This window comes from Galendromus occidentalis, unplaced genomic scaffold (assembly GCF_000255335.2).
Source record: "Galendromus occidentalis unplaced genomic scaffold, Mocc_1.1 scf7180000077121, whole genome shotgun sequence".
NCBI classification, from domain to species: domain Eukaryota; kingdom Metazoa; phylum Arthropoda; class Arachnida; order Mesostigmata; family Phytoseiidae; genus Galendromus; species Galendromus occidentalis.
The window spans coordinates 124418-136431 of record NW_003805109.1 but is presented as its reverse complement, the minus strand read 5'-3'; the positions used below and the strand labels follow the sequence as shown (position 1 = coordinate 136431).

Sequence of the window (12014 nt, the reverse complement as noted above, 5' to 3'; positions counted from 1 at the left end):
AGACGACCGAAGTCTCAGATCCTTCGAAGGGCTCAATGGAGTCCCACCGATTTGTAGTACCGGCCCGACGATGAGAGAGAGACTCATTACCGAAGCTGACATCTCCGATCCGCAGTGGATCTGATTGTCTCGCCGAGACGTGAATGTTTTTTTTAGAGCACTTGTAGCTTCGAATTTCTGATACCAGCAGGCGAGTGCTCAGTGATTTCCGGTCGGCATTGATCTTGCCGCCATTTCGTGTCGCGTTTCAGACTTGTGTCCCCAGAAGGACTTCTATGGCTTCAGAAGAATTCGTGTTCATATATCGGAACGGACGAAAATTTACGAACGCCGCTCTGTATTCTGCATTCATAGATTCGAAGATCTCCTGGATTGAATTCTCTTCCTGTCAGCTCGGTGACTGTTCACTGGACGATTCGGTTAATCAGGGAAAGAGAAGGCGGAAAATGCTACAGCCGAGAAAAGCCACTGAGATTTCATGACCGCGCGTTCATAGAATTCGATTTGATGCTCTGGGGACGGATGAGGGATATGAGCGCCGCGCCGCTCCGTGCTCTGGGTGTATGATTTCGTTGTTTTCACATCGTTATTTCTTGAGTGATCGATACAGAAGGTTTTATTGACCGAACTTCACGAGGCTGAATTCGGGAAACTCCGTCGGGGAGTCCAGCCCGCCAGGATTTGATGGTACTAAGACGTGGAAACGCGAACACGTAAGAAGTATGGCTCGAAAACCATCAGCATCATCCTTTTTTCTCGTTGTATTCGGCCGAGGGTTCGTCTGCTTAATGGAGGGGTCGCGTAGCAACGGAACGGAGGAAAGAGTGGAATTAGTCGGTGGATTGCCACTGCTGCCTCTCAAACTCGGAATATTACGTCAAGTCGAGAGGGTCAGCGGAGCAGCAAGGGGGACGATATTGCGAGAGAAGAATCCCAAAACCGCTGCTACCGTCGTCATTCTCATCGATAATCGCGAATTGGCTTTGGCGCTATCCCTTTTCTTGTTGCTGTTGTTGTCGTCGTAGTCGTTGTTGTTTGTGCTGTTGGCGGTCGCATATTCATCTATATTTTGATCCTCGACGACGACGGTTGGATACCCTGGTTCACGACGAGAGTCAGATCTTGCTGAGGGAGAGAGGGAACTCTCTGTCGTCGAGAACTTCTTCTGCTGCTGCTGCAGTTTTCTCACGCAGCAGCAACAACAAGTGCTGGTGGAAGAGGGGAAGGTATGTTCGGTTCCGACGTTTTCGTCCACTGCGCTTGTCGGGTCCCTGCCCGTATTCGCAGGCTCACGTGGCCCAAGTTAGCCGTATCGTGTATAGCTAATTGGCCACCGTCGACTCCGAGATTCTCTCGTGAGTGGTGTGCTCGCGTACGTGTCCGTCATCAGCGGCATACACGAGAACCGACGGGTTCCAGCAGGAGCTGTGGGAGAGAAAAAAAGAAGAACTTCCGTGACTGTGCTGGCCCCTCTGACACCGAAACATCTGAGTGAGTCAGCTTGGCGGCCTACGTCGCAAGTCGCAAGTCTGACTGAGTTCTGTAGAAGGACGCGTGATTCTCCGTATTTCGATTGGTTTAACTACTCTGCCAGACTGACGCGTGTATGTTCGAGCCTTTCCTAGTGTGTGCTCAAGTGAGGCGTAGTTCGAACTGCGCCATCGGAGCAACATCGTTTTTGGAGCTCATACGGAGCGGCAGATACGAGCTGGGGACGGGACAGTTTAGCGATGCTTGATTCGATATCGATTCCCCGCGGAAGAATTAAGTCAACGCGCGTCGAGGTGCTTGAATACCTAGGCAGCAACTCCGCATTTGAGGAAAGCCCCTTTTGCCACCGTAAGCCGTCGCCTGTGTTTCGAGCTCTGCGGGAGCTCCTAACGTGTAACCCGATTCCTTTTCCGGCATATCTCGAGTATTTTCATCGGAAAGTGAATTCGTCGGCTTGGGGAACATTGCTTCCGATCGTAGCAGAAATCGACTAATTGAAGCTCTCAACTATAGGGTAGACGTCGGCGTTGGGTTCGCCGATGCTAGACGATACCGTGCGGTAGATATAAAGGACACAATTCCCGTGATCGATGGAAACGCCTCATTTCAGACCGTAGCGGCATCGCCGATCCGCGTAAAGGAAATTGGATTCTTTACTGAAGTCCCCAAAACTCATCCCAACGGTGACGGTCAAAGCGAGCGGAAATGGCGAACAGACAAGTGGCCCAGTTGAGCCCGACTCAACAGGTAGGTGGCGCCATTGAAGGAAGAAATTAAGCGAGAGCCTCCCAATTGTGGAGATATGTACGAGACGGCAATCGTATTATGGGACTTGGTCGAGGACGAAATATTCAGTTATAACGTTTGCATATGGTAGTGGTCTCCGTGATTGACAACCTGACACTCCGCTTTCCCAGGTGGGCCTCGCTCTCCTGAAGGGCATAAACATGGCTTACGATGTAGCCACACTCCCATTATATACCGCGCTCCAAGCCCCGTGGAAACACTGGCAAGACAGCAGAAGAGTGAGTTGCAGCGATCGCCTCCGTCGTTCATTGGATTGGATTCTCATGCGAATATCCGGAAAATTTTCGAAATGTGATGAGCTATTAGCTATCAGAAGATTGAATGACGAGGATCGCTCCCACAGATATTCGCTCGTCCAACTATACCTGAAGATCCACACTCGCCATGGGTTCGAGAGCATTTCAACGAGTTGAAGAAACTGGAACACATCGAAACCATGGATCAGCTGATTCGGCAGGTCAGTAAAGTTAGCGGCGAAATGCTTTTCCTGAAGCAGAATACGGAGAAAGGGCGATTCCCATCCGGTGATTGCTGTTCACACGGAGCCGGGCGGGAGTTCCGGAAGTCTCTCATCGAGCTTCCAAAATCTCTGGGAGATTCCGAAGCGAAGCGAATCGTGATCTCAAAACCCACGATGCGGGCTAGCCGTGGTAGTCGAAGTGGATCGAATTAGCGCAGATCCCGGTATGATGGTGTCTCGAATTCACCTCGGTCGCATTTTTCACGGGGCAAGACAGGGCGCGGTCTCCGGTCGCGATTGTATTCGGCGAAAAAACCGCGGGCTTCTCTGTACAATTTCTCTCCGCTGTCATACGGGAGCGACAGTGGTAGCTGGTGGATATCCAAGGACAGCGGTGCTTCACCGATCTTGAGGAATGTTCAAACGAGAGAGATAAGAGAGCTTATCCGTTCGCAATCGAGAAGTTCCTATCTCGTCATGCTACCGAACGCTTGGATCCACGGCGATTCCGGGGATCCTGTTTTGGAATACGATCCCTCAAGGAAATCGGAGTAATCACATATCTTCATGTCCGCGAAATGAATGGGGAGGCGGGCTTGGACGGGTCCGTCCTCAGCCAGAAGCTTCTGTCTTCAATCCGCGAAGGACGCGCGAGAATCGAGGAGTCGAATAGAATCTGTTCTCATGCGTTATCTGAAGAAGTTTTCTTACTGTCAAATGCTCATCATATATCACCATCTTGACGTAGGATCCAGCAGCGCGGAAACTTCGCGGCAGAACTCCATTAGCGGGTCCGGAATTTCCGATCACATTCACTTGAACAAGGTTCAATATTCCAGGCCATCAAAGATTTCCCGGATAAAGATGCCATGGGCACCAGGGAAGTCTTCGGTGAAGAGGCAGAGCTTCAGCCGGACGGGAAGGTGAGTATTTTCGGAGATAAAAGGTTTTTGGATGAGAGTGGCGACTTCGGGTCGGACTAGTTCCACGTCCGATCCCCATGGGAGCGCTAGCAATTAGAAACGCCTACATCTATCCTCATGAGTCATGAATCCCGAATCCGCGAACTCCGGACTCGGCCCGCTCGACGGCCCTGCGTAGACGCGATATTGAGACTATAATAATCTTTTGTCTCTCGATTGTATTTCCTACTCTTGTGAGGAGAAGCAAATGATCCTCTTTCATTTCAGTACTTCAAAAAACTCATATTGGGTGATTACAAGTGGATAACGTACACGCAGTTAGAGCGGTGAGTTCCCATGGGCGTGACCGATCGTATGATCCGAGGCTACTGAGAGCTTCTCGGGCTTTCGGAGGTTTCTTGTCCTATCTTCTATGAGTGATATTCCAGGAAAATCGAAGCTGTCGGTCGCGGGTTGATGTCCCTGGGACTTCGACCTCGCCAGAATGTGGTGATTCTGGCTGAAACAAGATCGGAATGGATGGTGACCGCCCAAGCCTGTTTGAGGTTGAATATTCCTGTCGTCACTCTATACGCGACTCTCGGCGAAGAAGGAATCGTACACGGTCAGTGAATTAAGCGAATCACGGGAATTCCTCTGACGACCGTCACCATTCGAACGGTCACGGCCGAGATGGAAGAGTTTTCTCGGGGCCTACTCGAGAGTATATGCGCCTGAACCAGCATCATCATAATTCTTTCTAAATCTAGGCATAAATGAGACGGAAGCGCAGTATCTGATCACATCTCAAGATCTCCTGCCGAAGATACAGAAATTACTCCCAAAAATAAAGACATTGAAGCATATTGTCTACATGGAGAACCCCATCGCAAAGGTCAGCTCCGAGACGGTCAAATGTTCGATTCATGGTGCTGTAATGCCGCACTCTCCGTGACAGCATCGAGAGTACGATGATATCCTTCCCTGAAAATTCCAGGTGAAACCTGAACCTTTGGAAGGGATAAAGTTGATGTCCTATCCGCAACTCGAGCAACTGGGAGAAACATCAGGCTTCGATCTGAAAGGTGATAGAAGTTCGAGTGCCCAGAACATAACGGGAGCCAATACCTGTTGGGAACAAACAGAGCTGGATGAATTCTAAACCTTACAAATGAGCGAGCAGGGCTGTTATGATGCATAGTACAGGAGCCGATCGGCAGAGATGTACTTTTATGGGGAAGATCACATGAGGTATTGATTAGTGGGAGGGATACATGACCCATCGCGTAAAACTTTTTCCAGGGGAGGTGCCGGGACCCGACGACGTTGCGATCATTATGTACACATCGGGCTCGACCGGTGTCCCCAAGGGTGTCATGATCACGCAGGCTAATATCGTCGCGACAACTAAAGGTTTCTACAGTATAACACCTGATGTAAGTGGGAGTTAGAGCGAGGACTTGGTGTTCTAATGCTAGAAATCCAGAATTACTCAAACCCGAGACCGTTCCCACTCCAGGTTGACGAAACAGACGTGTACATCGCCTACCTGCCATTAGCTCATGTTTTGGAGCTAGCCTGTGAGTCCCTCTCTCTGGCTCTGGGCGCCAAAGTCGGGTGAGTTCAGCGAATTCTCCTGTCCGTATCTTGGTCCCATTTCGAGTCATCGAGTTGGGTCGCTCACCCGTGCTACAAGGGTGCAACTTTTCTAAGGCATCGGATTTATTCTTTCGCGTCAGGTATTCTTCGCCCTTGACGCTGACCGACAAATCCACCGGCATAACACTGAACGGAAAGGGAGATGCGACCCTTCTGAAGCCAACGGTTCTGGTTGCCGTCCCACTCATGTTAGACAGGGTAATTAGATTGGTCTCCTTAGCGCTGTGGGGAGCAAACCAGAATCGCTACTGATCCGCATGACCTCCATGTCCTTCCTGAAGACACGTAGTTGTTGAGATTATGGTCAAGTCTCTCAGTTTAGACAATTTTCAGGTTCGCAAAAGCATAACGGAAGTAGCAGAGAATAAAGGTATCTTTTCAAAGAACTTCTTCCACCATGTGATCGGATACAAAACGCTATGGCAGAAGCTAGGTTACGGAACTCCGATTCTGGATCGAGTTGTGTTCAATAAAATGAAGGCTCTCCTCGGTGGAAGGCTGAAGGTGAGTCCATAATGACGGTCGACCATGGCAGAGCATCTCGGCTTGAGTTAGGAGTTGGGACATACCGAATGTCGCTTCGAGCCCGCTAATCATAATCATCGGATCGTCCCTTCGCAGGTTATACCTTGTGGTTCGGCGCCTTTGTCGTGTGACACTCATGAGTTCATCAAAGCCTGCCTTGGGTGTGATTTGGTATCGGGATACGGTCTCACGGAAACAGCAGCGGGCGGTACAATCATGGACTTGACGGATAAGAGCTACGGCCGAGTCGGAGCTCCCATGATCGGGAACTACATAAAGTTGGAGGATTGGGCTGAGGGAGGTTATTATGCCAAAGACAAGCCCAATCCCCGGGGGAGATCGTTGTAGGAGGCGCGTCGGTAACGAAGGGCTACTACAAAAACGAGGCTCTCACTCAGGAATCGTTCAGAGAAGAAGGCGGCATCCGGTGAGTGCGAATGAGCTCGACGCTCCCGCCAACGAGATTGTGCAAGGTTGTATTGGCGTCAATCGAGACGGAAAATTCTGCGTTCCAGATGGTTTTACACCGGTGACATCGGGGAAATGTATCCCGACGGCACAATAAAGATCATCGACAGGAAGAAAGACCTCGTCAAGCTACAATTTGGAGAATATATTTCACTTGGCAAGGTGTGTTTCCGTTGTGCCAGCTCATCCTGATCGTTACCGATGAGCAATGTCATCTGTGACAACTTGTCACCACATTGAGTGCGATCGAAATGACATGGAACTGAATCGTCACGCTCTTTATCCCGGATTTCCTGTTCTTACAGATCGAAACAGAGCTGAAAACGTGTCCATTGGTGGATAACATCTGCGTCTACGGATCGTCTTTCCACACGTTCCTTATCGCGCTGATCGCTCCTAACCAGAAAGTCATACTGGTGAGCATATCTTTCGGGGTGTTTGGAATCATGCCAAGGAAGCCACTTTTCTCGCTCGGCCATCTCCGGAAGATCCTCCTTCTAATTTTCCGGATTCCACTCTTCCAGAGTATCGCCGCCTCGCTGAATAAGAACACAGATGATTTCCGGAGACTGTGTCGTGATCCCGACGTAATTAGGGCTGCTATTGAATTGTTGAGTGAACACGGCAAGAAGGCTAACCTCGCCAAAACTGAAATCCCCACTAAGGTACCGCCTCGGCCATTTCTAAGACTACCCGCTCGTCGTCCGGACGTGTCCTTTCGGCGAGGGAGGTCTCCTCCCGGGAAATCAATTTTTTGAGAATTTTCCCCTCTGCAAGTCTCAGAGTGCACGAATGAATGTTCCCCTCTTTCAGATCAAGCTATGCACCGAAGAGTGGCATCCCGACTCAGGCTTAGTGACGGCAGCATTTAAAATTCGTCGCAAGCAAATACAGACGTTCTACCAAGCAGATATCGATGACATGTATTCCCCGCACGGCAGCTCCAAGGGCCAATGGGGCTTGAAGTTCTCGTACCCGTCTTAATCGTGTCAACGATTAATCTCCGGGCTAAATATGTGTTCTGAGAGGATTTTGGACTTCTCAAACAAAATGTCATCAGATCGAGAATTCAGAAAATCAGTGCTAGGCTTGGTCGACGAATCGAACGGCCACTCGGTCTGTCATATAAAGTCAGTCTGTCTACAGCACCGCGAGAATGCCCCGTCGACAGAGAAGGCCCAACAACGACCTATGGAGATCATGGGCTCCACTCACTTAAGTCCGAGTTCGAAGTTGGAGTTGCGTGCTTTTTGTAGATCGTTTTCCTTCTGTCTCCCCGGTACGGTCAGTTATTTACTGTGATGCACAAACGCTCTTCAGTGTTCACCTCATTTTCGTCTTGTCTTTTTTCCGAACCTTTATCTGAGTTCTGATTCTATGTCGGCCGCGTTCTCCCGCTGTGGAAATTTCGGTCACCCGCAGTGGTACTCCTCGAGCAACCTGAACTCGGCTCACGGAGTTTTCGTGTCGACAAGGCCCGTCTTCATCGGTAGGACCGGCTCGTCGTCGAGTCTGACCTCGACTTGGTATTCAGACTGAAGAGCGCTTCACTGGTTTGTTTCGGGTCTGGGTCGAGGGAACCATTTGCTGCTGTGGCAGTGAAAGGAGCTATACAGTATGGAGTTCGTGCACAGTTGAATTTGAACATGAAGTGAATCGATCGATAACTATTTAATACTTGTGCGAGAACCTCGGTATAGGAGATTGGAACATGAAGGAACGCAAATAAATGAACTGACATATTCATACTGTTCTCGAGCCTCTTCCTCGTCATTGATTCTCGGTCAGGGAGCATCGGCGGGAACGTAAGCGTCCCCATACACCTCGCTTGCGGGAGTTCTCAGAATGGCAGCCTCGCGGATACGCGCGTCGATTCGCATATTAAGTTCCAGGGCGAGGATGATTGATCAAAAGATTTGTAGAAGTAGAGTTCCCGTAAGCTCGTCTAATCCATTGAGAGAGATACCGTCGGGGGGCGAGTCTGAATACATTCGAGCTGACAACTTTGCTCCAAGCTGAGCAAGTCTCGATAATTCGAGAAGTAATCGTGGAAATGAGCCTAGAGTCGTGAGAGATTTCCTCGGTCAAGTTTCGAGCGTTTCCGTGGGTGCACGTGCCTGGAGAAAATGAGTAGAAACGACAAGAAAGCGACTCCGAGGACCTCGGTAAAGTTCTGTGTAATAATTCTCTCCGGGCTGATGAAGTTCTGAAATTGGAAACGAGAGGACTGCCTTCCTTCGTATGATTTCCTGTGAGCAGAATTCAGTAGAATACACCGCAGGAGAATAGAGAGGTGCTTCACGGGAAGGCTGTCACACGCCTCGGGGACATTTCTTCCGTTTTCGAGGATTACCTCTCGCGAGAACTCAGACAGAATATTCCCGGACTTCCTCCAGACGTTTTTCGTAGCCACTCCAATACTGTCCCGTGATTTTTAACGTCGAGCCCCTTCGCATAGGGGCTTCTGCTCGATCCGAACGCCTCTCCCTAGGGTGAGCTCCCATCAGAGAGGGACTCGACTACTTATGTGTTGGATCCTCGAAAAGGGCGCCTCGACCCATCTTTGGTCCATGAGCTTCTTCCGCAGCATCGGATACTGAGAGGTGACTCCGACGCCTTCAAAATCTTCGTTGAAGCGCTTGACTGAGCTCATTCCTGATGTGGTGTCGGACGAGTATCCCATGAGCCACGATGCGCCGAATGCTCCCTTTGGAGATGGACTCCGACTGGGGAGGAGCTACTATCCGACTCGAATCCTCTCACGAGGGGGGTCACATTCGCTAGGGGCTTTTTTGTACTTTTCCGTCGATCGAAAGCATCGCATACTCAGCGCTGTTGGGCTTGTTCGATTGTCGACGAGCGAACGGCCTCAAGGAGCTGCTCAACGAGGATTCCACTTCAAGAGGCCAATCACTGACAGTTTTCCGGCAAGAGGACCTGCCTGTCGAGATTTTCGGAGAGATAGAGCTGTTCCATTATTTGCATCTTGTCTCGATAGTCCTCGGGTCGAATCGATCGACACGTGTAGGGAAGCCGACCCTTCGTCACTAGGATCTTATGTATGCACACCTAGGTATGTTTCTTGATTGACATAAGACGGAACGAAGCTCGATCTCTCGGCTGCAGGTATTGGAGCGACCAAAGGGGAGATTTCTGATTGAGGACGAATTCCTGACGCCGTTCCCGGACCCGTCCAGACCTCCGAGCGCAGCGAGATCTTCCGCTTTTGCTCGAGTGCGAGCTCTGACTTCGAGGCTATCAGCATCAACATCGAATTTAGATCCCGAATCTGAGAGCTTACTCGCGAAAACTGTTTCGACCGCAGAAGATTGTGAAAATAATGATAGCCCTCTGTCAAGGAAAAGTACATCTCTCGGAAGACTCCACCATGAGCCGTCGGTTGTCGCTCCCTCCCTGTCTGACTCTCGAGACTCCCTGAACTCGGGCCGTTCAGCATCGCTCGACAGCAAGAATGGGCTCCCGGCGAGGAGAGTCCGATTCGGAGAGATCCTCGCCTCGAAATCTATAGGCCTCGGGCCGTCGAGTCAGTCCTCTCAGAGCACTCTCGACCTCCGGCGACAGCCGCACGGATCCGCCTCCCGCAGCGGCCAAATTCGGTATTCCTCAGCGACTGATCTCCGTCCTGAGAGCTCAAGCACCCCCGATGTGAGCCAGAGGAGAACGACGCCTGCCCCGAGGACTTCTCCAGATGGTCCCGGAAAGAACTTCAAGAGCTCGTTGTCGAGTCTGAACTACGGCGATATCACGGGCCTCCCTAGAATCTCAATACGAGAGAACGCGCGTCCAGATCAGCATGTTGGCCCTTTGACATCACCTGGCAGAGTTGAGTCAATTTCTGGAACTTCATCAAGCTCGACAGATGATTACCCTGCAGGTAAAGATCCATTCAGCTCCCCGACTCCGACGCTCCCTCCAGCGTTCGATCGTTATTCGGGATCTCTGCGGAAGGATAGCGAGCGAGAATTCGATTTCAAGTCGCTATCGAAGTTCACAGCGAGAGTCAGTTCAAACCCCTCGAGAATATTCGAGAGTAAGCCTCAGAAATCACCACTCGATCCCCCCTCGGAAGAACGATTTCCGTACGAGCCATTCAGAGCCAGCTCGAGGGAGACGTCTTCCGCTGATCTTGATGCGAAAAAAGCAGAGACAGGGCCCCGAGCTCGGTCCCTCGAATCGAAGGCGAATTCGGCTTCAGGCCTATCAACTGCCTGGGGTAGAGATCGAGTTTCGCAACTTCCTGTCAGCAGTGTCCCAGAGGGAGCTCTGATCCAACAGCCTACCGCCTGGTCCCCGAGTCTGACGCACGTCCGCGGTCAGACCGATCTTTATACATTGGCTGAGCAGAGACTCCTGTCGAGAACAAAGTCAAGCAGTCAAACTCCTCGACCCCTATCCACCGAAATATCGGCCCCGCTCAACGCTACGCCCGCTCTGTCTTCGCCTCGACTACATCGGGCGCAGACGGATCTTCGATATTCGGTGCTCTCTCACGAGGTACGTAGCTGATTTCGGAGAATCCGTTTCCCGATCGATCATGTCTTTGATCTATCCGATCGAGGAATACCATGACACCCGAGCTTATGCACAACGAGTAATGATGGTATTTTGCAGTCTGGATCAGTTCCGACTCTGAGCAGCTGGTCCCCGTTATCAAGCTCTCTTCTGAGCTCACTGCAAAGCGATTCGCACCCAAAGTAAGCGCGATTCCGATGGGGTTCGCCCGTTTTTCAGAAGATTCCTCTCCCTCGGACCGAAAGCTTCCGCAATGAGAGGATACGGCTCCAAAACGAACATAGAGAGACTCGGCATTCAGCCAACGTTTATTTCCAGACCACCTTCCAATTCGACCGGCGTCGCAGCCAAACGACCTCATCAGGGCTTGGAAACGAGCTCCGAGTCTCTCGCAGCTGGAGCGAAGAGCTCTTTGAGGCTCCCTCTGATAAAGCTACATGATCATCACAGAAGTCCGAGCCTTGAGATCCAGCCACCGCCGTTGCCTTCGTGTCCGCCCCCTGACGAGAGCTACACTCCGATACCGACGACTATTCTGAACGAAGGATTCTATCGATGGAAAGAAAAAATAGCGGGTACAGCATCCCCAAGTCCCGATACCGACCCTGGACGAGAGACGAATGGCACTCTGCGGAATTTCCTTGAAGAAGACGTACCATTCAAGAGTCCGAAGAAAAAATTGGCCCCCACCCCTGCTCCACGGACTCTTCCCACAGATGAATCCCGGTACAGATTCAGCGCGCCTGCCAGAGAATTCCTGAGGACCTATGAAGGTCGCGTTGAGAATGCTGTCCATCCGCCATCAAGCTCTGAGCATGAGCGGAGCAGGAGAATTCCGGTCCTGTCGGCGAAGGATGAGAAAAAGGTGAAATGTCAAGGTTGAATAATCCCCCGATGAAGCATCGAGGATTTGTATACGGAAGCTCCTCAGAGCCTTGATAGGTTCGCGAAGGATACTAGAGCCGTTTGATTACCAGAACACATCAGAAATTCCGGCTCCTTGCGATCGAGTCGTCGATTCGGCATCGAAGACAAACGGCTCAATGTACCGGGGGCCTCCTGAGGATACCTCTTCGAAATTCTCTACGTGAGTGTTTTTGTTTCGCTGACTCATACCGGAAGTAGTGCTTGGAAAGAAGCCTGGGTACCATTCTGAGCGAGCATCCTGA

The 12014-nt window shown here is 50.9% G+C and overlaps 1 pseudogene; it reads left to right on the top strand.

The window, feature by feature from the left end:
- The first annotated feature begins 1280 nt into the window (after nucleotides 1-1280).
- On the top strand, nucleotides 1281-8065 carry LOC100904078 (long-chain-fatty-acid--CoA ligase 4-like; annotated as a pseudogene).
- Nucleotides 8066-12014: the final 3949 nt, after the last annotated feature.